Source organism: Anas acuta, chromosome Z, assembly GCF_963932015.1.
Source record: "Anas acuta chromosome Z, bAnaAcu1.1, whole genome shotgun sequence".
In the NCBI taxonomy this organism is placed as follows: Eukaryota; Metazoa; Chordata; class Aves; order Anseriformes; family Anatidae; genus Anas; species Anas acuta.
Genome location: NC_089017.1, coordinates 11,864,334 through 11,890,997, shown reverse-complemented (window position 1 = coordinate 11,890,997; position 26,664 = coordinate 11,864,334). Strand labels below are relative to the sequence as shown.

The window sequence follows — 26,664 nt, the reverse complement described above, 5'->3', positions numbered from 1 at the left end:
AACCAAGGGATGTGTGGGTTTTATACACAGATGTGGGGATTGCTGATAATGGCCTATAGCTTTCCATCAAAGATGGGAGTACTCGTCCTTCCAGATGCCACTGAGGCCCACAATAGCTAAAGCTATGGTTGCTGGCATGACAAATGGCCTCAGTAACATTCAATAAATAATGAAATCAGAGTCCCAAATAATACCACAGTTTACTGTAATTCCTAGCAGTGCATTTTCTAATGATGTTTTCAACATGTTTTTTCTCCTTCACTAATGTCATCTCATCTTTCAGTCTCTGCATGCCACCCTCATTTCTCCTGTTTCTTCTTCCTTTCCTCATTTACTGTGACACCATTAATAAGCATCATTGCTCTCTCTTTTCAAGTTTTGATCCTGTCTATCATATCCATTGAGTTCATCTCTTCCATCTTGCTCTTAGCAGGTCACTTCAAGAGCAGCTCAAAGAAGAGGGGTATAATGGAATTTTGTCCACAGAAATTGAGTTTTTGAAGAGCTGCAAGTGGGAATATTTCCAAACCTTTTATCCTAGACTTTCTGAAGTCAATCACAAGCAAATCCAGAAGGGGAACCCTCTGCCTCCCACTAGCTCCTGAAGTGAGTTGCCTCTTGCCAGCATCATCATTGTTTCTGTGAATCATGGGCATGTTTGGCTGCACATTGGTAGTGCTCTGTAAGGCAAGTAGCCGGGGCCTTCATCTCAATTATTCTGCAGCCCAGTAGCTAGGCTATTGCTCTAGGAGATAAGAGCTGTGAATTTATACTCGTAGGCTGACAATACTGTCTCCACAATTAACTGTTATCAGAATTACACCCTGAGCTCAAACAGTGATCAGTCCTGAAGGTACATCATCCTGCGTGAGCATAAGAAATGGTTTCCAAATCAGAACCAAGAGGCCTATCTCAAGTGCAGATAAGCGCCTAAGCCCAGGGGAGAGGCAAAATCTGAGATCCATTTCTCACTTGGCTGTGTGCTGTGCTCACTTTCCAGCATTGCATCTATTCTAAATTCCCTTCCCAAGAGCTTTAATGCCTTCATTCACTGAGCAGGCAGCATGTAAGCATGTCTCTCCCAATCCACATTTAGTCACAGGCAATAATGTTTATTGAATGGCTCAAGGGTACACAGACTATTTCTAAAATCCATAGCATCACTGGTGTAATTTACCACAGCTGAACCTGCTACCTGGCAAATCTCTCAATTGCTGAGCAAATGCATAGTTAAAAAAAAAAACACTTTGTTGCCTATATCCAGATTGCAATTTCTTAATTGCAAATTGTCATGCCAGAAAGTACTCAAACTGTAAAATACTTACCTTGCTAAAAATATTCCATATAGTCCATTTTCTGCAACAGTAAAAATGATTCACCATGTCACCATCTGTTATCAGGTACCGATGCTTTCTTGCTATAACAACCTCAATTGCCGCCAACCTGTGCTTGTCGTTAACTAAGAATTTGTAACCCAAACTTAAAAGGAACTGCCAAGTACTCTCAGTTCAGCTGAAACTGATAGGGTGGGAAGCACTCAGCACCTTGCAAGATTAGACCTTAGAAACAAAAGACTAATTCCACCAGAAGACTGCATCACATTTATACTGCAAGCTGTGGTGTACTGTTTTGATCTCTGACCTAACTCTAAATGAGGAGCAAAGAAAGGGAAAATTAGCACATGCAGAGTTTCGTGCTGCTGCCACTTACACTGCTTCCTGTACCCATGCGAACTCATTTAGCATTTGCTCAGCTACTACTGCACAACCAACTGTGTTGAACCCCAGAGATGTAATTAGATTTGGGTGCCTGCATTTGTTCCCTTCAGAAGATCGGGACCGGGGGTTAATGCAATGTTCATTCAGTCTTCTTAAACCAAAGCACTCTTTAATCTTAAGGAACTAAACATAAAAGACAGTGACATTTACAATAATTAATGAGTGTATGCATCTTTTACCGAAAGCATCCCAAGCTTCCATACAACAGCCCAACTTTTGAATTCTACATCCTTGTCTTTTTTAGGCACTTTCCCATAGTCTCATGTACAGAGCCCCAGTGGCCAGAAAAAGGGGGTTTTCTTTCTTATCTGTTTATAGGCCATCTTCCCTGGCTGTTTCCCCTCTGGTAAAATGGTACTATAACCTGGCAGGAGCCGGAGTAGGTCTTTTTTTTTTTCCTTTTTTTTTTTTTTCCTTTTTATAAATAGTAGCTCACGTATTGTATTTAACATTAAACTAGTACAAGGGAGTACATGAGTACATTATGTGGGGTTTTGTCTATTTCTTTAGAGCTCATAGGAAACCCAGCCAAAAGTGTACAGTATTAATCCCATTGACCGTGTCTTTTGGTACTTACCAAGATCATTTGTTTGCAAGCCATGTTTGTGATTATTACAAGTCAATCTGTTCCCTGGTTTCTGTTACTTTAACCCTGAGGTACAGTAGGAGCCAACAGTACCAGAATGAAGAAGTCACTATTAAAAACTAAGTAATGCCATAATCTAAACTAGAAAAAAAATCTGCAGGCTTTCCTATTTCCCAGTGAGACTAAAACAATTAAAAAATCCTTAGGCAAAAAAGATTGTGGAGCTATAAATTAAACCCACCCAAGTATTTGGAAAAACAAATCATTTCTCTTTTATGTATTTGAGGCAGTTTGTGCAGTTTAAGTACAAAAACATGCTTGTTACATATCAAGTACGTGTCTTTCCTTCTAAAAACATGTGCTAATTTCACAATTATTTTCAGCAGAAGGCCAGCTTCTGATACCCAGTGGTTAGACTGCTGCCTGTCTACAAGATAAGAAATTAATGAAACAGGAAAAGTGGCAATGAAAGAATACCTGATGCACCCACAAAAATAGATAAATCAAATGCAAAGCAAAGCCTGCAGTGCTTACAGGGGAAAGATCCCTCAGAGGTGAATCTACAGTTGTTGAGGGTGAGGGACCAGGAGAGGGAGGGGAGGAAAAAATAAAGGTGTTAATGAAAAAACATCCGTAAATAACTGGGAGACAAGGAGCAAGATTGCTTTTAGTGTGAAGAAAAGACATAGTTAAGTACTTAACTTGATTTTTTTAAAAGGAGATCATGTCAGTATTCTCACTTCTTAAAAAAAAAAAAAAAAAAAAAAAAAAGGCCATCTGTATTAACAATTAGTATCAAAGGCTAAGCCTTCATCGCAGAAATTGTGAATTCAGTTAGACCTTGCTTTTACAAATCACATCTAGGCTTTCAGCATGAGTAGTCCCATTGATGCAAGCAAGACAAGTAATGAATTAAGATGAAGCAATTAATTAGTTTTTAAACACAGGTCATAGTTAACTCACATCCATTCTTAGTCTGATATTTAAAACCTGTGTATGCATATACAAGTGGCAATTTCCATAAGCCTGGTGAAGCTCTACCTAGTCTAATAATATCATTCTAATAATATTGTTTCTCAATATTTCTAATAGTTTTATTCAGATAAACACTAAAAACAAGCCTCCCCAAATGCCACATATTCTTGAAAAGGATACCAAATTAATCCACTGCCTTTATTGAAAAAATTAATAAATGACTTTGTAAGGAAAGAGAAATAAACTCACTAATGAAGCAATGACTATAATGATGTAAGGGCTTGAACTTTCACAATGCTATTTTCTTCTTATTTCCTTCTCTTATATATAAAACATGCAACAAGACCAAGGTTACATACTAAAAGTAAGATAAAGATGCCCTCTTGCACAATTCCTCTACCACAGCCCAGAGGGATGCCTTATTACTTCAAAACCACAAAATTAAAGATGAAAGAAAAGGAAAAGGAAAAGGAAAAGGAAAAGGAAAAGGAAAAGGAAAAGGAAAAGGAAAAGGAAAAGGAAAAGGAAAAGGAAAAGGAAAAGGAAAAGGAAAAGGAAAAGGAAAAATTGTTTCTGGACTGTGTTTTCCAGATCTTACATTTAATCTCTTTTTCTTACCCATTCTTCAATTCTGCTTTTCTCTTTCTCTGAAATGAGGTCCAGGCTGCCAGCAGTGAAGTAGCCCATTTTACAAAACCTGCTGGAAGCCCCATCTGTTATGGTTGAACTTTGTATTTATTTTGCCCAATCTAACATCGATAAACAGCAATTCAGTATTTTATCAAATTTAGATCAGTTGTCTGATAAGTTTTTTTTTTACAAGTTTTAACAGTGTGTTTATACTATGCCTTTTGTATTATGAAACCAATTTCTTCTAACATTCACAATATAAAATGTATACTTGTGTAAATAGACTAAGTCAATCAAACAACGTCATTGCTTTACAGGAATAGTATAGAAAAACAGCCACAAACAAAACTAGGTCATTGTTACTGATTCCTAGGTGGCAATATTAATTATTACATATTTTTGTACAGCATTTTATGTTTAATGCTTTCCTTGTTTTCTTCCAAAGTGGTGAAAACCATGAGGCCAACACTTAAATATTTGGAAACATTTCAAGGCTGGAAAGAAATTTCTAGTAAAAATAATTACTTAGTGTTTCAATGACCTTTTCTTTAAACATTTTCAGTTCCCCTAAATGAAAGATTAATACATCCATCATAATTGCTATGCTATTTCAGTTTTATAGCGATTCTCTATAATGTTTTGTTGTGCAAAGCAGTGATAAAATGTTACGTAAGAAGATTCATGTTAGTTTTTGTGTTTTGGTGATTTTTTTGTGTAACTACTGACAGTTCTATACTTATAAACCCCTTTTTTATTTTTTATTTTTATTAAATTAATTTTTGGTCTTCCTACATAATTATCTAAATTCTGTAAACTACACAGATATAGCTCTTGGCACAATATTTCACTCTGACAAGAGAATGCTAAAAGAGAAATGCAGCTGGATAGATTCCTAAAATACTCAACACTGATTTAAGCATTTCAGTAAAGTCAGTCACAAGAGAAGAGCTGGGTAAATAGTAGGAAAAATTATTCATGGAGACATTTACAAATCCCTTACAATTTGGCTATCATCCCATTGCTTGTACTTGCTTGTTTTCAAAAATATGCAGTAAGACTTTCATTTGATGATGTCAGTATGCAGTCATGATAGTTTTTTCATGTATATTAATATCTTGTACAAGTATTGCACGATACTTGTGTAATAAAGGTATTATATCTTGTAGTGTATTAGGTGAACCAAATGGCGGGGGGGGGGGGGGGGGGGGGTAGGGGTGGAATTAGATTATCTTTAAGTGTCTTCCAACCCAAACCATTCTATGATTCTATTTACATTTGATTCAGAAATTCTTTTTTTTTTTTTTTCTGTTTACACAATCAAGAAATAGACATGACATCATGTAACATAATTCCCACACAAATCATGGATAAAGTATTATAATTGGTTAAAGACATGATTAGAGTGAACAGCTTTCAAGCAATACAGGATTTGATAGCTGTTCACACCAAGGTATTTAAGTAATGAAGATGTGATATATGTGTTCCTAAAATGACAGGTCAAAGGCCTTCAGCATTCAGAGGTCCCTTTGACTGGGACTTCTGCTGTTGAATCAAAGAAAAAAGAAAACCATGTTTGGTTTGGATTAAGCTAAACTTATTTCTGTCATCTCTTTCTAACTGAAATAAGAGAGAAGTTCTGGTCCATTTAACACAATGTTTTTCTTTTCAGCCTGAAACAATAAGTTTCACTTTGGGACATTCATTTTAGGAAAAAGAAGTAATAAAACTGCCCTTTTAAGGGGCACTTTTTTAAATGCACTTTTACTCTGTGTCATACAAGGCCACATGTTGTTTCTTTCACATCTTTGCCTCCCCATAGCTATTGAAGCAGGTAAAACAGCCTCAACAAGAGCACCTCGCCCCAGAAAATCCCTCCATCTTCTAGACAGGATATTTTGTAGAAGTCAAGTTTGGTTTTATTCCTGTCTTGAGTGGAACAGAGCTTGCATTTGAGCTGCACATTAAGGGAGAAGCAATGAACCTTCAGCTCCATTGTTTGAACAGTTACTCAAGAGGATTCTAGCCCCTTGCTCAATGAATGTACTTTTGGTTTAGACAAAGAGAAACAGCTTTACAAGGTCTCGTCTGAGAGCAGTATATTTAAGGCACTCCGTTTAGAAGTACAAGATCTAAGTCTCCTGAAGAGGAAGGAACTCAGTTTAACTTCCCCATTTCTGGAATGAATGCATTAACCACGTTACTCAATGAAAGAGAATATTATTTTTAGCTGGGGAAAAAAAATCCATACAATTAACCAGAACAAATAATTCAAGATCTCCTTTTGAAGGCATTTTTGTTACTCAATAAAAAAGACCAATTGTTTATATGTTACTCTGGCACTCTCCTAAGAAGGTAGAAGGCCAGCTAAGAAGAATGCCCAGGTAAGCAGGTTATAGTTTAAACAACTGTGGAGTTTTGAAATCCTTGCCTCTTAGAAAAATATTTGATTGACAATCATTAGTGATACCTAAGGCCATGTTTCTGGCATGGTGATCCAGGGTCAAAGATCTGACAATGAAAATGGATATGAAAGAGGAGATTTTTAAGCATACACACAAAGAGGGAAACAGAAAAGTGAACTAGTTCAGGGAATTAAACCAAAAATAAGGTGCACATAAAAAACAATTTCCTGCAAGAACAGCTCTTCAAGTGGCTTATTAAAGCATATTGACTGTGTTAAGCAATGTGCTGGTTTAAGAGAGAGGACAGGACCATGGCAGACCCCACTGATAGATTGCAGCTACTCCAAGTAGTTTCCCAAGTTCAAATCTGATCTCATATATACTGATTACAGTGAAGGAATCAGTACTTACCCCTTGTAAAGGCAGGAACATAAAACTTACGTTCTAAAACATAAACCTTCTACTGAGTACAGAATATTGCCCTTCACATTAAGGTTCCTAAAAATGCCAGTAGAGCTTTACTGCATGAAAAGTTATGTGAGAAGGACACAATAACTCATCACAAATCAGAGATTTAGAAATTGAAAAGCCAAATACTGTGGTGCAATTACCTGAGCTATTCTTCACCTTAGTGGTGATGAGGATAGCTAAGATCTGGAGGGTGGGCCATTGCCATGTGGGTAAGGACACAAACTAATCAGGAAAAAAGATTTTCCATGGCAGGGGAAATGGCAGTCTCAAAATCACTTTGCAAACAATCTGTGAGCACAGAGCCCCAACTAAAGCAACCACCTTCTCATGGTCTGTAATAACAAATGTCACCCTTCTACCTAAATAGATGCTCCTTGACTGATCCATGGAAGCAAGCCTTGTTAAGACCATCTCTCACTTCTGTCCTCCTACCCATAGAAAAGTAGAACACTACCCAATAAATTATTTTAAACAACACTTGTGAGGAATATAATTCAGAAAAAAAAAATACTGCAGAAAAAAGGGCATTGTTACTCTCCGTGTAAGCATCTGAGCACAAGTTCAGAAACTCATTTCCTTTAGTAGCATATGTCCCATCAAATTCTTTCACATTTTAAAATTATTATCCTGTGCCATATTACCTTTTAAGAAAGTAATGTAGCATTTCTAATTCTTCAGGAAGAAATTAATGTAGAGACTCGTATCCTTGTATTTATTCTTTGTCTGATGCAGTATTAAGCTTTTTTTTTTTTTTTTTTTTTTTTTTTTTTGTCAGTTTATCCAGGTTATCCTGAAACATTTTGTACTTGTAGAAATGTTGTATTGGAATCCCACTGAATCCAAATAACAAAGCATATTTTGTGCCTCTTGCAGTTTTATTTAAAGATTTTGTGTATTTACTTTCTGATGTACATCCAGAAATAACTGGGAGAAAAGGAGTACATTTATGCTATTTAACTTCGTAATACAGAATATAAAAATCATTTGAAGTGACAGTATTTGCTAAATCCCACCTTATTCTTTTCTTGTCTCTGATATGATAAATAATATACATCTGTGTGAGAAAGGAGATGTTTAAGGTGTGTACCACTGCCCTCTAACTGTATATAACCAGAACTATTCAGTTAGACAACTGAGGCTGCATACATCCAAAATTTCTGTAAGCTAAAAATTGCCTATACAGACTCCTGGGGCTCTAGTACTGCTCATCAACTTGATCTGTGCAATTTTGTTTTGTTTGGGGTCTTCTGGGAGAAAGGTGGGGTTGAAATCTTTGGAAGGGGACAGGATTAAACATAAAATAAGAGGAAGAAAGGAAGTTTTTTGTTTGTTTGTTTGTTTTAAGCAATTGTGCTTTTGTAACAATATGAGTTCTAGATCATGTCTTCCAAAACACTTTGCCTTTGTCTCCCCACTTGCGTGCTGGTCATTGCTACAGGTTTAACATTGCTACAAGTTCTCCATTGAACATGGAGAGCATGGCAAAAATTATTGTGGCAGTCTAAGGAGCTGGGGTACAGCTAATAACAGTGAAGGAGGCTCCTGTACATGCCCCAGCTCTTCCTTCAATAACCACAGGCAAGCTGGCTGTCCTACTAAAGTGCTTGTGTATGTTCTCAAACCCATCTCCCCTGTCCAACTAATTGCAAGAGTTCTGAGGTTACAAGAGCTTCCTCTGCTGTGGGCTGGAGGTGTCATCCCCTGACTATCTGCTCATTTCTCCCTGCCACTGCCTTCAGTTTCTTATACTCCTTACTGTTCCTCTTCCTCTCGTCTTCCAGTCTGTGAGCTCTGCCAGCAGTTTTAGAGATGACTTAAAATCCATTGTGCAAGATTTCCATCAAAATCAGAAAGAGGGGAAACACAGTGACTTTTTTTTCAAAAGGCATGAAGACAGGTAAAACGAAATTCACACCACTGAAATGTGCAGTAGAACAAAAGTATGGACAATATGATTACACTGTTTTCAGGCTGGTGAAAAATACACTGGAGGAAGAGTTGCAGAAAGAAGCTACAAATCCCCTTTTGAGCTAGTCAAAGTCAGTGCTTCGAGGTTAAGAAGCAAAGTCTCCTATAGACCCCCGTATAAGATGTAGGACAAGATAGATTCTGACCCTCTTTGACTGTAGCCATAATTTAACCTTGATGTTATAGTTTTACCTTACAGCTTATTTGACAGTGTTTCACTGGTAAAATATTTATTATCTTCCCCAAGTGGTTAAATATCTCAATGCAAGTAAACATCTGTGATAACTCTTTTTTTCCAAATACAATTTCAGATTCATTAAATTCATGATGTGCATTCTAAGTTAATACTACTTTATATTCTTATAATGGAGATTTTCTGAATTAGATTATTACTCAAAAAATTCTCAAAATTTTTCATTAAGAGAAAAAAATCACTCCTGGGTTTCTGAGGAAACATGACCACTTGTAGTTTAAGCAAAGCCAACTAGGAGGTGTTGCTGTTAAACTATCATCTTATGGTTAATAAACAGCCATCCATATATACAGACTGTGTTGCACTGTCTTGTAATAACTGTTCCATTTAATAATGCTGCAGGGAGGACCTAAGAAAAGATACAAACACTTCATCCAATTTAGAAGCACATGCAAGATTTATTACTGGAAACTGCTTCTGTATTTTATATAAGGTTGATAGTGTCTGTTGCATAAAATTTAGCAATATAGTCTTATAGTATGAATAGAAAATGAACGTGTCAAAATAAAAAACGTGAAAGAATGCAAGAGAAAAGCCTGTTCAGAAAAGAGAAAGCATACAAACAAGGGGTAGCTTGCTTGTTTATTGTTTTACTTTGAAGATACTAATTTTGCCTCTGTGGTTACATTAATATTCTCTGATGCCTGTTCAGGAAATTGGAATCTCAGATCTAATATCATTGTGTTCATCTCTAAAAATACAGATGCTTATGGCAAGTAATTAGCCTACCAAAGTTATTGACTCTGTGACAGTAGCAAATACTTTATTCCTTCTCCAAATATTTTTTTTTCCAGGTGAAACAGGCATCTTGAAACTATGCTAGGGGGACATGACTGAGTCCAGCTCTTCTCAGTATCTTGATGTTTCAGTACTTGGAGTTATGAAGGGTCTCTGAGTTATATGACAATACTAAATATGGTCATAAAAAGGATTGGACATCTTCAAAAGCATCACCCAGCCAAAGTCCTGACATGAGATAATTATTGACCTCTCCAAGTTCTCCCAGTTTGGAATGATTCTATTTATTTGAATGTTATTTTACTGATACCTTCATAAATGACATGAAAATACTTCCTCCTGGAAAAGTCTGGCTGTTTTTCAACATAATGCAAAAATGCTGTGGGTTATAGGACAATTAACATTGTGTCGAAGCTTCACTATATTTTCTGAAAGTGAAATGCCATTTTGCTTTACTTAATAACACTTCTCCTTTTACACCTGCTTATGCCTTTTGCCAAGAAATTTCAGGAAGGAAAAACACTTTCCGAAAGGGACACTGCAACTGGAAGAGACTATGCAGAAATCATTGCCAAGCCCTGAAGAGGTACAAAGTGATGACGAATTGTGTGCATAAAAAATATAAGCAAAATGCTGACATGTACAACATATGCAGTTGATACTGGCATTTAAGAGTAGTGGGTGAGCAAAACTGTACGTACAAGTGTATTTTTACTGCATTAATTGCTAAAATATTAAAATTATAGGTAGGATTATTTTACTTCAGACTTTTACATGTCAGGGGTAAAAAATCACTTATGTACTTAAAGTAACAAATCATAATTAAAGGAATAAAAACTACCATGTTTCTCCTTTGCCATTTTTACTTTAGATAAAATGAAATACCAAAATCCTGCACTGATATCAAATCTAGACATCCCTGAGTGAGAGAAAAAAAGATATTTAAAAACTGAACTAAAATAAACCTGACATTTAAAAACTGAACTAAAAACACTATAGTTTTGAGGATATTCACAATGACAATAACAAAGTGTTTGACTCTCTCAAGGCAACAAAAGATTTTTGTTTTGAATTGATTATTACATGAGTCCTTTAGAGAAAACAATGCTTAGGAGATACGTAATAATCAAATGATAGCTAATATGAACCTGGTATGGATCCAAGGAAGAGACAGGTCCTGCACGTAGGCATTAGACATAAATTATCTACTAACATTGTTTAGCTGGCACCTTACCTTGGAAACATCCAAATGCCATGGTCTGCTAGAAAGTATGCCTCAGAAGGGCTGCTTCTGCGCATCATGCATTAGTTTTGACAGGACTGATGTGCTGAGCAACCCCGGACAGTCTCCATTGTAATCCATGCAAGTGTTTAAGAGTTTCTTTCAGTGCTGCTAAGAACCAGCTCCTTTCTTCTGGAGAGTCAGTCCCATGACACTCGCTCCACGCAGGACAGACAGGGAACAGCCCCACCGTCAGTCCGTCCCAGGAGCCAAGTTAATGATCAGTGGGTCAGACACTGTCGTGAGCTGCAGGAAGAGCCACTGTGCCACGTCTGCTCTGTGAGGCGTCCCATGCCCAGGGGATGCCCTGCCAGCCCTGCCAGCGAGGCTGCCCTGCGGTCCCTGTTTGCTAACTGGATTTCAGGGGCCAGCAGTGATGTAAAAGGGATTTAAGTTCACGAGACCCTTTCCCTGGTCTTTGTTCCAAGGTCTGTTATTAATTAAACTGTCATTAGATGAAATTCTCGTGTAATGACTGGAGCAGGGCCTAACACACATATGGCAGCATTGTCTGCTTGTGCAAAGGCCAGAGCTGCCTACCCTGGTGGTCTCGCCCCAACCTGAGCCTGCGGGTCTTTGTGGACTCTGCCTGAGTCATGGTCTCCACCCAGGCTGGCCACCTACTAGAAACAAGAAATGAAGATGTACATAAAAAAGGCGGATTCTGGTCACAGAGCCCACCAGCAGCCCTCTAGCCCAGGCCCTCCAGGCAGCCTTGCCAGACAGTCTGTGAGGGGCTCTGCCCTGCAGGACATGACGGGCCTTGTGCGGGAAGGGAAGAGGAGGGCACTGCTTCTACCACTCCATACTCTGCTGCTCCTCTGCTTTCACACCACTGAAGAAATGTGCATTTTCAAATTTGTGCTCACTGCTGCTGGGGTTACAGAGGGTGCCATGCGCACTTCAGGGGTGGGGATTGGCACCGTCCCCATCTGCTGGGGCCACTTCTGCTTCTGATTACAGGACTGACAAGTATTTTCAATGCAGGACAAACGTGACTTGATACTTACTGGGTAAGATTTTCACTCTGAAGTGAAAATTTGGAATGCAAAATTAAATGTAACATTGGATTCCCAATGCCCCTTTTCAAGAACAGTTCCTGAACAAAACACATGGGATTTAAATTATCTCCCATCACTCCCTAGCATGTGCTCTGACCACACGGCCACAATTCTTGCTCCCTTTCAGTCCATCTCTTCTGCCTAATTAATCTTGAATTACATCATGACAAATGTACAAGCTGTGGCAGAGTGGTAGGGGGCGTGCCAGGGTTAGGGAGCGAGCAATGGACTGGAGGCTTCCCCAGGGAAAGAGCAAGTCTCCTCTTGGTGCCCTCTTGGCAAGGGAATCTTATCCCGCTGAGAATGTTGAGGGAGTGTAATTTTACAATTTTTATTTCATCAGCCAACTCAGGTCAGGGTCAGCCCCTCGGACAGGTAGGTCCTTGTATCTGCTCTAGCTATAGATGCAGTAAGGGCAATGTAGTCGGGATGTTGGTATCAGTAACTCTTGCCTTGAGAACAGGCTTGCAGTATCTGGTTATGTACTTTTACTGCTGTATAAGAGACAAAGACAGACTTACTTAGTTCAGGAAATTAATATATTCTGAAGTGTCTGTACAAGGACAGCTACCAAAACAATAAAAAAAAAATCACAAAGAACACCAAATAGCTACAAAATAAGTGCATTGTCTTCATTCTTGGACCTGGGACAGATGAGAGTCTGTTAAAAACACAAAGCTCTTCAGAATGTCAGGACAAGCCTGGGGGATTGGGAAAAGAAATGACAGCTCTTGGTGAGGGGGAGACTGTGGGAGCCCTGAGAAGATACAAATGATGACAGACTACATGCATAAAAACATAGTGAGTACTGTAGTACTGAATAGGCAGCTTTAAATGCAGCATAAAAGTAGGTGAATGGATTTTCATGTGCAGGAGTACATGAATTTCCCTGCTCTGAGAAAATGAAACATTGAGATGAAATCTAGAACCACATTTGAATTGTAAACAGAGAGAGAATTTAGTGCCAGCAAAGACAGGAAAAATGGACTCACATCTTACTTTCTCAGGTCACAACTTTTCTCACCATAAAGGGAAAAGGGGAAGTTTATCAGACAGCAAGTAAGAGAAAAAAAAAAAAAAAAAAAAAAAAAGTGCAGACTTTACAAGCAAGGATAGGCATGCAAAGGAATAGGAAGGCACAGAACAACCATTGTTTCCCAAAAGAGGTTTCCCTAGGTTTTCCACTGGTTTCATTAGATGCTTTCTGAAACATGAAGCACCTAGCACTTAAAGACATTTAGGGTGCTGTGCCAAGCAACCTTTAAGAACCTGACCCACACCTTTCCATTTTTATTTTTCTTTCTTAAAAGAAAGAAAAGTTCTCCAAAGCCCCTGTGCTGAAATTTTTGTTTATCACCATCAGTAAAACTCTGGAATTACCAACTAGAAGTACTTTGGTCTTACTTTGGTAATTACCAGATTACAGGGATGTCATCAGTAGCATTTAGGCAGATGTACTAGCATTAACTGTACCATTCAAATGTTTGAAACAACACATTTTAATATTCACGAGGAAAAGCCAAAGAATCATTTCTAAGGCTATCTCCTCATTTTGTATTAATTGCTACATAAAGCACTCTTTGCCAGCATTCACTATTTAGTATCCTTGCAGATTTATAAGCATGTAAAACAGATCCAGCAAAATCATAATCCAATTTTCTATTTTAGAGAGAAATAATGCTTGAAAAACTTTGAGTGATTTAAACACTATCAGAAAATAACAGCAAAAAGATCACACAGATCATGTTAGAACATTTGCACTTTTGTATCTAGTCATATGACCAATATTCATAATACAGCTTTCAATCAAGAAGAAATGAGACACTCCAAAATGCAATCCTGAATCCTAACAATGTCCTTGTCTCTTGACTGAGCGAATTGCAAGGGCTGACAATTGAAAATATTTCAATTTTTCAACCTTCTGTTGAAAACCCTCTGTTTAACAATGTTTATTTTGTTTCTTCGTGGTTGTACTAGTTCTTCATAACCATGATTTTTTTTGTTCCTCCTATAAAATTCTCTGCAAGCTTAAGTGCCACTTCTGTTTCTTTATTAGAGCTCATTGTGGAAGATACTGAAACTGCAGTCAGATCTAGGAGTAGAAGACCCCTATAAAAACACACACAGCTCCTTTCTTATTCTAGCCTTTCCCCTCTGTTTCGACTGTAAACTCTCCACTCCTCCTTTAAAACTACCTGTTCAATAAAATACTCATTTTTAAAATGTCTTGTACACTGTATTATAGCTTCAACAGTTTTATGCAATACTCAGCAGAACAATATAATGCAAGACAGAGAAAATTGACACTTCAGAAGCTCCATATTATCAGTATAATTCAGTTATTAGGAACATTTATGTTATGACTGTTATTTACCACAATCAGTCTCACCTCACTCCTGTTCCCTCCACACTCACAACAACAACAAAAAATATCTCCTAAAACAACCAAACATGCAGGATCTTCTATCAAGAAGTAATGATATATATATTTTTTTTAACATTAAAAACTAGACCATAGGTTAGGTATCTCCAGAGAATTATCACCTCTCCTTTAATCTTGCAGGTCAGCAGTGCAAAAACAGCCAGTCTCAGCAATGCTGTTACTGTCGTAAAAGTGTTCAGTGCTCAATATAATGCACCATGAAGTTTTGTTGTATTTCTAAGCTTTTAATGCCAGAACATTCTTCCACTCTACATGAAGATAATTTTAGCACTTTTAAAAACAACTGGAATATTCATTTTTAGAGAAGTCCTAACTAAAAGAAAAGAAACTGCACATCTGTTTTTGGATGAAGATGGCTTTAAAATGGAATAATAAAGTTCCTGGACCAGGTATAAGAGCTTGGGCTCCTCACAGTTTTTGTCCAAACACAGCCAGTCTGCAGGGTAGCCAGGCAGCCAGGCTGCTTGCTGCAAGCTGTGCCTCTGTTGCTTAGAGCTGGGATTCAGGAGATCCCAATTTACATGGAATATGGGGGAGACGAGGGCTGGCTCTACTCAGAGAGGATTTCTAGTCATAATTGCAGAGGAAACTAGATGGCGTGCCAGGAATAGGATATCCCTCCAGCTCGCTAGTCAGAAATCAGGTCCAGACATGCACTACTCTAACCAGAAAGCATTAAGGTGCCCTACATAATGTGCCACAGGAAGTGCAAAGAGGTCAAAGCCTGTACTTTTTCTATTCTAATTTTCTGTCAGAGTGATGATAAATATTTGTAACAAAAATTGGTGAATACTCACAGAGAAGGACAGATTCTGTATGAATTACAGATGGAAGTTACTCTCAGTTGTCATTAAAGTGAAGGCTTTTGATTAGCATGTATCATTCATTTATATTATAGACATGTTTAACCCACCAGTTAATTGTTGCAGATATCTGTACTTTCCCGTCTTGTTAGTTTAACAGAGTGTACTGAGTTGTAAAGCAGAGACTCTAATTTAAAAATATGTTTAATGGAAGATTCACTGTGATGAAAGTCAATTTAGTTCCCAGCTGAGCAGAGACCACCTTCTTTCCCCAAAATAAAGTATCTGTTACCACCCATCCAACCTCTCTTCAAGTCAGTATGTTAATATCAGCAGTAACGTTGGCTAGGGATAATGAGGCAGAATTATTAACAGGAGATTTTCTTCCTGGCAGAGTTGTGCCCCAGGGCAGACTACTGTTATCTTTGAAAAGAAACTAATGACTTGTCGTTATCATACAAAAAAATAATTCTGCATTGGATAAACTTTTCTTGTTTTGCTTTAGGCCTGATTTGCATATTCCTTGTTAGTTGGATTTTATATAAACGTGGTTTGTTTTGGATATGTCTACACTGCCTTCCAGATACAGGCCCAAACCTGCACTCAAGTCCAAGTTCATCCGTGCCAGAAGTATGTGGACTTTGGGCGAGATTTGACTGTTTCTAATTTGACAGTGAATCAAACGCTACTGTTTAGTGTGATCCCTTCTGTTCTCTGGTCAGTGCCTACTGCCAGTCTAACTGCTGCCTCAGAGACGCTGTGAAGAACCTAATGCAGTTTCCTATCAGCTGCTTTTTGTTACTGCAGTTCAAGATCTGTTAGCATTGTACACGCAGCATTTTCCCTCTACATCTATGCAGGAAGAAGTGCAATAATGATAAGAATACTATATAAACTTAGAATGTTTTAGCATTAAGGGAATGATGCTCATATTTCTTGATCTCATCTTTTCCAGTAATAAATAGAGCTAAGGATTTTACTTCTGCATTGAAATTACACTCATAAACACACTAAAAAAAAAAAAAAGGCAAAAGCCACCACATGTACATACCGTCTAGAAAGCAGACAAATATGTCTAGAAAGAAACAAATATGCAGACAATAAACATTATTCTCTAACTTCTGCTGCAGGAGCAGAAAAGTAGCAAATGCTGCACAAAGTCATTATCTGAATAAGAGAAAAAAAATGCTACTTGATAGCAGTGCTGTTCTCAGTAGAAATCTTCTGGAGAAATATTTGGTCAGTTCCCAGAGAAATCCAGTCCTTTTGTCAGATATGTCCCTTTTGTATTTTGCTTCCTTTTAGAAAGCCCAGACCTTTACTTTTTTTTTAACTACAGAGGATGCCTGTTTAGGACTAAATGTGGACAGTCATACTGTGAATCAGATAAGCTGCATACTTGGCATACAGACAAAGAATTGGAAACCATGTTGTATCCGGCTTCAGTTGCCTTCAGGTTGCCATTACAAGATCCTGTTCTCTTTTGAAAAGTTCCTCTTTTGAAAAGCTCAAAGTGTTCTTTTTTTTTTTTTTTTTTCATGTGTTATAAAACATTATGCAATGTATGTTTTAAGAAAATGTGGACAGTAACAGTGACCCCTGTACTCTGACATCATCTTAACATCAAAGAATACTTGAAAATAGATTAATTTTTGCAGTTTGCAAAAAACAAGAGCGAAATTAACTAATTGAAAGCCCATCACTCAGTCTGCTCATTCATGAGATTAAATAACATGCTATATGGAACATATTGTGTTCCATAGTCCAAGACCATCTACAGATGGAATTTCCTTGCAAGTGTCTCTGTTTCTCCAGTAGTAACACCTGCAGTACTTCTACCCGAGACATCGCAAAGCATGAAGGTCTGGTAAAGAGTGCAAACATCTTCAAGAATTAATATGTAGCATAAGGGGGAAACTGCTAAAAAAAGTAATACATGCACATGAATCCATTTTGTTTTGTTTTGTTTTGTTTGTTTTTCTACTAAGAAGGAAGTTTTGTGGAGTTTTGGTGGGCAGAGCAAGTTTTGTAGCACAAAACTGCTGAAAATACACTACTGTAATAAGAGCTGCCTTAGAACTGTTTTCTCTTCCACTGATCAAGAATGGTGCTTCAGAGAAGCTCTAGAAACAGTGAGATGTGCTGCTGCACTGAGTAACTGGGATATAGTAGATGATGCAGGATTTGTCCATACTCATACAAGAGTCTGTTTTTCCCTTACAAAGTTTGAGTAGAACAGTGACTAAGAAAGGCATATGAAAAGAGGATCATGTATTTTCCAACCATGCTAGTCACAGATTTCAGGCAGAAAGAAAAGAGAAGAAAAAACTTTGACGTAATTTTGAATTAATAGGCTTTGAGTTTGCAACTTTGTGAGGAGCTTTATCTAATTTTATGAAGCATTCAGGAAGGTTTAAGTCTGTACCAGAAAGAAAGTGTAACCGAAATTTTTCTTCTAAAGATCCTAGAACAGTCCAACGTAGTAGTGAGCATACCACTTTTACAATAAAGCTGGACAGTATCTATCTGTAAAACCCAGAAATGACATCTCTGTTAGAAGCTTCAGCTTCAAAAATAGCCTTTTCCTAGTTGATATACTGTGGTAGCTCTACGTTCAGTAGATCTGTAACTGTCAAGTCCTGGAGATCTACAAACGTTCAAATTCCTTGCAGAAATCCTAGAGGATAACAAACCTGTTACACAACAGCAGTTTTTCAGGTCAGCCGTACATGGAATCTGATTGCCTACATAATGCCAATGTATAAAAGCATTCAAACTTCTGCTTACTTGAAAATCATCAGATTCACACTTACTGTAGACTTACATGGTCACCTTGCAACCTGTGCCAGTTGCCCCCATCTGTAGAGTGGGCAAATCAAATTCTTCCCTAGCCAAGTCCTAACAAGCCGGCTGTACAATAGTCATGGCTTGCTCTCTCCTTAACGAAAGTGGAGGAATAAAATAGGCCAGCAGGGAATGTCCCTGACTTCTTCATTACAACCTGAATAGCCTTTTCTACCCAGCTTTATCCTACGGAATCAAAAAGAACCTAACACAAAGCAGAAGAAGCTAGGAAAGAACAGTCAAGCGTAACACTTTTTCCAGGTTATCTCAGGTGAGCTACTTAGTGTCTGTCTGGAGTTAACACTACCCACATGGCTGACACGAGGACAAATTAAATGTTGTCATGCATGTGAGTGGGGTCCATATACACAGAACACAATTTCCTCTGACAGACTTGTTTCCAGTAATATATGAAGTCAGACAGAGGAATATATGTTATCTGAACAGTCAGAATGACCCAACATCCTCACATCAGTCTGCTTTACGTTGTTCTCTGAAACCTTATTTTCCAGTAAACAATTACGCAACCCCTAGCAAGATGCCTTCTAAAGTCTAACAAATATCATTTGTAATTTGTTACTTACTGTTTTTCTGAGTTATTTAAAAAACAAACAAAATGATTTTTTTCCTTATAAAAAGCTCTCTTAACAATACTAACTTGCTGCTGAATTAATCAATATGCAATACTTACCAAAAAAAAAAAAAAAAAGAAAAAAGTTTTACACTGTAAACTGAAATTCTGCAATACAGTATAGTATGGGTTCCAGTGGCAATCATAACCAATAGAAGTGAAACAAGCTGAAGCAATGGAAACTGGAACAATAAAGAATGAAAAGATGCTTTTTTGGGGCAACTGTGGGATTTGCAAAGCCTGAAGGAAACTTGACAGATCAGCTAGGATAACTTTATGTCAGCTATCTCTGAAGAAATTCATATTGCCTTTGTAGATTTTTCACTGCTGATATGCCCTATATATTCTTCTCCTTATAAGGAATCTTTAATATTTTTAATTGTTATAAAGTAAAACTGTTAGGATAAATCATCTCTGCATAATCCTCCCCCAGCAGTACAGAAACATTTCAGAATGTATTAACAACTGCAGAATCCGACATGAAAGTAAAATCTACCTATTAACATCCTTTTTTTTTTTTTTTTCTTTGAAATTCACAACATACACACTAACGTGTTTGAAGCATCTTTCACTTATATATGTATTTTTTCCCTGGAAATACTGGTAACATTGCACAAGTTATAGTATGAGCCTGATGGATCCTTTGTGGAAGCACTTCCCAGATCAAATCTGCTGTTAAAAAGTCGCCTTCATCTTTGATCCTTTCTGGTATGACATAAACTCAGCTGAAAAAGGCACTTTAACTTCATTTTCACCAGTGTCAAATAAAATTTAAGTATTAAAAGGATGACACGGATAGGTAAGATGATTGTACAACAGCCCAGTGGTTCCTCTCTCACAGATCCCATTGGACCATTTTCCATGGGACAGTTTACAGCACTGGATGAAAATAGTGCCAGAACAGGAGTAGAAAGTGTGTAACACTGTAGACATGAGAGAAACTGAAGGAATTTGATGCATAGTCAGCCTGTAAAGGCCAACAAGGGAAAGTGGTTATGTACAAATACATACTGCACAAATTCTAGACATGCAAAACTTGACTCTTGATCCTCCTCCTTACTGCAGACAAATGAGTTCCTTGTAAGAGTTCTGGTAGCTTTCCTTCCTTTGTCTAAGCTCTGTTTGCTACATGCAGTTTCCGCTACTCCAAGCAAAATATTTGCAGACTGAAAAACAATCGATTTCTGAAAGAAGGCCTCCTACATGTGAAGAACAAGAAACATTTGCAAATTGTTTTGCTTTAGAATGGTGTTTTCTTTCCCACACAAAGAAAAAAGACACTACCTCCCTTTGGATCAACATGCTTATTTTTATTTTATTAAAGTATCAACCTATTCAATTTTGAGTACACTCATTTTAGAGAATATTTAAATAGTTCTGTACCTATTACATACATGTTACATGTGGGCGAATTAAAAGCAATGAGAATTACCACTGTGATAAACCAAGAAGCTGAATTTTCTCTTTATTAGAAATAGTGTATGGTACAAGAGATGTAAGTAAATTCCTACAGTTTGCAGATTCCAGGGTACATTTGTTTGCACTGTCTGATGCAGAGTGATTCTGCCAACATGTATATAGATGCATAAGTTTTAGGAGAGTGAACACTGATAATCAGAGTACCTGCCGTTAGTTGTTCGTAATTCATACAGACTGCAGTCTCCGCCTCTGTTCTGATAAGGATGGGACATTTTACCTGTGTTCAGTAATGTTATGAAGTGATTAAATCACAGCATAGTTCATTTTTGACTATAACAACTCTGCAGTCAGTAAAAGAGATGAAGATCTTATTACAGGTTTGGTGATCCTTTTCTTCTTCTTCTCCCTTCCACAAAGCACCACTATGCAGTTCTATGATAAAAGAAAAGAAAAAAAAAAAAAAAAAACAACTTTCAGCTAATTTTCTATGCCACATTCTTTATAAAGAAGAGCTTGAAAATGTAATTTCACTATACACTAAGCATACAAAAAAAAAAAAAGCAATATGAACTGTTTAGAAACTCAGTATTTTGAAATTATAAATACCTTAGTTTTAGTTACATAGCTTTCTGTTTTTTTTGTTTTTGGTGAAGCCTTCTTTTCTCTTTCTAAAATAATACTTAGAGATTAATGGAAAACAGCCTTGAAAATGAAAGAATGCTATTAGAGGTAGATTTTTTAAAGTTTACTGAAGATGACTAATAAATTTATAGTGTGCTGTTTAGCTTAAATGACTTCCCTGCATTGATTGTATGGATACAATCAATAAGACTTAGGCCACATTGCTTGTTACTTATTTTATGCTGTCCTTCAGGTCTGATCTTCAGTGTTGCGAAAGGAAAGGAAAGGAAAGGAAAGGAAAGGAAAGGAAAGGAAAGGAAAGGAAAGGAAAGGAAAGGAAAGGAAAGGAAGAAAGGAAAGGAAAGGAAAGGAAAGGAAAGGAAAGGAAAGGAAAGGAAAAGAAAGGAAAGGAAAGGAAAGGAAAGAAAGGAAAGGAAAGAAAGGAAAGGAAAGGAAAGGAAAGGAAAGGAAAGGAAAGGAAAGGAAAGGAAAGGAAAAGAGAAGAGAAGAGAAGAGAAGAGAAGAGAAGAGAAGAGAAGAGAAGAGAAGAGAAGAGAAGAGAAGAGAAGAGAAGAGAAGAGAAGAGAAGAGGGAAGAGAAGAGAAGAGAAGAGAGAAGAGAAGAGAGAAGAGAAGAGAAGAGAAGAGAAGAGAGAGAAAAAAGAAAAGAAAAGAAAGAAAAGAAAAGAAAAGAAAAGAAAAGAAAAGAAGAAAGAAAAAGAAAAGAAAAGAAAGAAAAAAGAAAAGAAAAGAAAAGAAAAGAAAAGAAAAGAAAAGAAAAGAAAAGAAAAAGAAAAGAAAAGAAAAGAAAAGAAAAGAAAAGAAAAGAAAAGAAAAAGAAAAGAAAAGAAAAGAAAAAGAAAAGAAAAGAAAAGAAAAGAAAAAGAAAAGAAAGAAAAGAAAAGAAAAGAAAAGAAAAAGAAAAGAAAGGAAAGAAAAGAAAGAAAAGAAAAAAAGAGAAGAAAAGAAAAAAGAAACTAGGTTTGTCTGGACTACTTGAAAAAAATGCAGTGCAGTAAAGCTATAAAACAGGTCAGTTGAATTAGGCAAAGTCAACAAGCGGTCACCAAAAACACAGAAAAAGCCAGAAGAGCATTATCTCCTGTAGACACACAGATTACTTCCCCAGAGCAGGAAACCACACATAGCCTAATTTCAATGATGTAAACAAGACCTCAGCTCCACCAGACTATTTACTGCTCCAATGACCACTACTAATAATAATTGAGCAAGTACAGCAGAACAACAGAGGAGACTTTCCCCTGTGTAGTTCATTGTCCATAGGACTCTTGTGATTTTTATCTTTGCAACAAAAGAGAAACTATTTTTTAAGAGTCTGAATGGTTGGAAAATGCAGAATTCATGAAAAAGAATTATCAGAGGTGATCTTCTTTTTCATGTTATTAAAGCAGCAGTTGACACTGAATGCCTTCAGCATAGTTAACGTTATGCATAATAACTGTTCCCTAATTGTATTCAGATCAAAGGCTGGTTTACTTTTTCCAGGTACATTACTGTAATGAAGTATATCACTTCCCTCAAAAGCTGGTCTTGCTTGAGACATTTAGAATATTTTCTGCACATTTTGAAGCAACCAACCTGCAAAACAAACCTTGTGATAGTGTCCTGTTTTGGCTGGATAATTTTCTTGCTAGTAGCTGGTGTGGTGGTGTGCTTTGGATTTAGGATGAGAATAATGCTGATAACACATCCATGTTTTAGTTGCAGAACAGCACTTGCACAGAGCCAAGGACGTTTCAGCTCCTACTGCTGTCCTGCCAGGGAGGGGCTGGGAGCGCACCAGGAGCTGGGAGAGGACAGAACCAAGACAGCTGGCCCAGGATGCCCACACACCATGTGGCATCATACTGAACAATAAAACAGGGGTGAAGTGGCCAGGAGGGCCAAGAGGGGCTGGCTGGGCATCAGTCACTGGTGGTTAGTAATTGCATTGTGCATCACTTGCTTTTGTGTTTTTTGTAGCTGTGTATGGTTTTTTTTTTTTTTTTTTTCTTTTTCCTTTCATATTAGCCTGTCCTTATCTCAGTCCACCAGTTCTTGCACTTTTGTTTTCAATTCTCTCTCCCCACTAGGGAAAGGGGAGTGAGCAAGTGTCTGTGTGGTGTTTAGCTGCCTTCTGTGTTAAACTGTAACAGATCGGGTGGCATACATTGGTATCACAATGAACTTCTACATTAACAGATTGTAGAAAAGCTTTTAGTTTTCTCTACAAAAGGTTTCAGCCTAAGCTGTGTTTTATTCGGGCTACTGGGGAGGAGGGGAACAAAAAGAACTGCTAGTCGAAAATCTACTTGGCTGACTTTTATTTGCCAGTGTCTGATTATAGGTACCTTTGCCACTTGAATGAAGACATCTGAGGTGACCCACACCACCTAATGTGCAACCCTGTGCAATATCAACCCCCTTACAATAACAAAAAATGTCATATCATGTATGATAAGCATTGCCAATCTCTAAAATCATTAGTGATAGCAAACTAAAATTTAAGAACAACACAAATTTTTGTTTTAAGACAGTGCAGATCCTAGCAAGCGTTTCATAAATGACAGAATTCTCAATAGGGATTATATGCTTAATCTTGCAAATTGCCTGCTAGGAGGTAACAGGACTCAGCCACTCAGGAGTATCCAGACATTGCAGAGTAGGCAACTGCAGAGTATGCAGATTGCATAATCAGCCAGTAATTTAAAATCCAGCCAAGAGGTCAGCTCAGTTAAATCCTTTAGAGAGAGCAAGCCAAAGACAAATGTTTGGGGAAGACAATAAAATTCAGTTTTGTTGTCTTGTACGTGCATTCAATGGCTTGCACTAGCTTTGGCTTTCAGAAACATGCATTCAGCATTTTTACTTCATCCCATCTAGATGTAGGATAGCATCTACAGCAAGCATCTATAAACAAATGTTACCAGTGGTTTTAAGGTATATGGCCAATTCCCTTTAACGTTTTCATAAATGACTTGGATGCAGGACTTGAAAGTATACTAAGAAAGTTTGTGGATGACACTAAATTGGGAGGAAACTGGGAGGAACTCTTGACTCGTTCAAGAGCAGAGAGGCCTTGCGGAGAGATCTTGACAAATCAGAGGGCTGGGCAATCACCAGCCATGTGAAGTTTAACAACAGCAAGTGCTAGATTCTGCACCTGTAAGGGGGCAACCCTGAATATACCTACAGAGTAAGGAATAAGAGTCTGAAGAGCAGCCCTGTGCAAAGGGATCTGGGGGTTCTGGTTGACAGCAAGCTGAACATGAGCCAGCAATATGCCTTGGCAGCCAAAAAGGCCAACTGTACCCTGGGGTGCATCAGGTGCGGTACTGCTAGCCAGGTGAGGGAAGAGATTTGTCCTGCTCTCCTCTATGCTGGTGGCCACACCTCCAGAACTGTGTGGGTGTTTGGATGCCACCATATAAGAAAAACATAAAACTGTTAGAGAGTGTCAAAATGAGGCCAACAAAGATGGTGAAGAGTCTGGAGGGGAAGATGTATGAGGAGAGGCTGAGGCCCCTTGGTTTGTTCAGCCCAGAGCAGAGCAGGCTGAGGGGAGGCCTCATGGCGGCCTGCAGCTCCCTCACGAGGGGAGCGGAGGGGCAGGCGCTGAGCTCTGCTCTCTGGGGACAGCGACAGGACCCGAGGGAACGGCATGGAGCTGGGACAGGGGAGGGTCAGGCTGGGGTTAGGGAAAGGTTCTGCACCCAGAGGGTGGTCGGGCACTGAGTCAGCTCTTGCTTAGTTACCGTTTCACATCATGAGCTGACTTTACACAGCATGCCTTCAGCAAATGAAACAGCTGGATCAGGTATGTCTCTTGGTTACTTTGCTGTTTTAGATATTAGCAGAAATAAATGAACACCAATAAATATGCTTTGAGAACATGTGGTTAGTTGTTACACAAAAGATGCTGTAGGAAGTGAAGTGTAATGAATTGTCAACTGGATTTTTCTTCAGACAATAATCAATAGCATCACAGCAATTTTCAGAGATCCATTTACTTTCTTTCTGCCATTAAAACTTTCATCAAAAAACTTCCAGATGAACAAACCAGCAGTTTCCCCTCTAATAGAGGTTTTATCAACATAAATGTTTAGTTGTAATCCAGAGTACAGGTCAAAGTAAAAATCCTTGTTCCAATACAGCTGTCATATTTGCCAACTAATTACCATGTGAGCAAGTCAAAATTTCAATCTAGAAAGGAGAGAAAAGAGATAGCTAGAGAAAGAAGAAAATACCTTGGGTATTAATAGACAGCACAGATTAGTCTTATTATTGAAAGTTTAAATAGAGATACTTTTCCTTAAACTCCTAATTGCTTGTTTGTCAGTGTTTCAAAATAAAGGCAAATATGAGAACTGATTTTTTTTTGTTTGAATGCCCCCAATATTTAGTTTATTCATAATTTGCTATCACAAACTCCAACACTTTCTGTGATCTAAAAATCCAGCATTAGTACTTGGGGAATAATGAAGTCCTGGTAAAAATTTTACAGGACTGAAAGTCTTAAAAGGCTGTTAGATTCTTTACTTCAACGGTTCCTCTAAATTGAGCTTCCTGTTTGCTTTCTCCCTCTTCCGTTGCTTTGTGGCTATACTGCAAGTGTCAAAAAAAAAAACAAAAACAAAAAACAAAACAAAAAAACCCAGCTCACTCAAGAGTCGTTTAGTAACTGTTGTTTTTTGGTTTATTTGTTTGTTTGTTTGTTTGTTTTTCCTTCCCATTGCAGCATCAGGTAAGGGTGGGATGTACTATTACCAAACAACAAGCTGCAAGGAAGACTTGAGAAGGAATCCTGCACAGATACTCAGCATGCCCTTGGACTGCTTTGATGCTTTATCTGTGGTAACTTGGTGAGAAAGGCAGAAGCCCATCCTAAATAGGACATAATGTACAGTCACTCAAAACAAATAACCTCTATGTTTCCCTTGGGCAATCCCTGACAAAGCTAGATCCTAGGTCTGACTGTACTAGCAGCCCAATTCCTGCGTGCAGGCAGAACTTAGCCACAGACCTCTATGTAGACTTGTCCAGCACTAATCCAGCCACACGGTTTTTTGGTAGATAAAATCTGCCTCACAAAAACGTGCTGCATACCTAACTGCTGAATCAGGTGAACATCAGGTTTTCTTATCTCTCTTACAAGGAAGGACGCTTCACACCTGCCTGTCCCACCACCCATTTCAGGAAGAAGAGCTATTTGGAACCATCGACCAGCTCTGTCATATCTTAAAACAGTAAGACAGCCACCACAGCCTTTTTTTCCCTCCCACTGCCCTCCCCATCCCCCTTTGTCAAAGAGTACTTGTCTTGGAGGACATGGATGGGAGCATGAAGGTGTGCGGCGCTGGAAAATCAACAAGTGGAAGATCTGATTTACTTACACTCTGCATAAATTTCTACAGGTCTTCCAGCCTGTTATCTGTCATGATGCCAAGATGATGTAAAAGCATAAATGCAGGGACCTTTCTGCATTATTGACACAAACCATAAGCACAATTCAGCTTCTATATCAGCTGAAGCAGCCTTATTTTGACAAAAAGGAAGAAGCAAGTAGCCCATCTGGGAGACTGTCCTTCAAAGCATGCCAGCTGCCCAGATTTTATACTGCAAAATCCAAACTGAATTATTTATCAAGTAACAACATATATTTCTATTTATAAGTGCATTTATTTGTATGTGCACACAACTACATATACATTATGGTATCCTGACCAATTAAATTTTGATTTTAGAGGCTCCAGGCAGTCA

General features: G+C 38.0%; 1 protein-coding gene across 1 annotated transcript in view; it reads right to left on the bottom strand.

The window, feature by feature from the left end:
* The window catches only part of PARP8 (poly(ADP-ribose) polymerase family member 8), a 125,266-nt gene extending 114,023 nt beyond the window's left edge, over window positions 1-11,243 (bottom strand). Inside the window, exon 1 of the mRNA XM_068666671.1 lies at window positions 11,036-11,243. The gene's annotated coding sequence lies outside the window, so the exon portion shown is untranslated. The remainder of the gene's footprint in view (window positions 1-11,035) is intronic.
* Window positions 11,244-26,664: the final 15,421 nt, after the last annotated feature.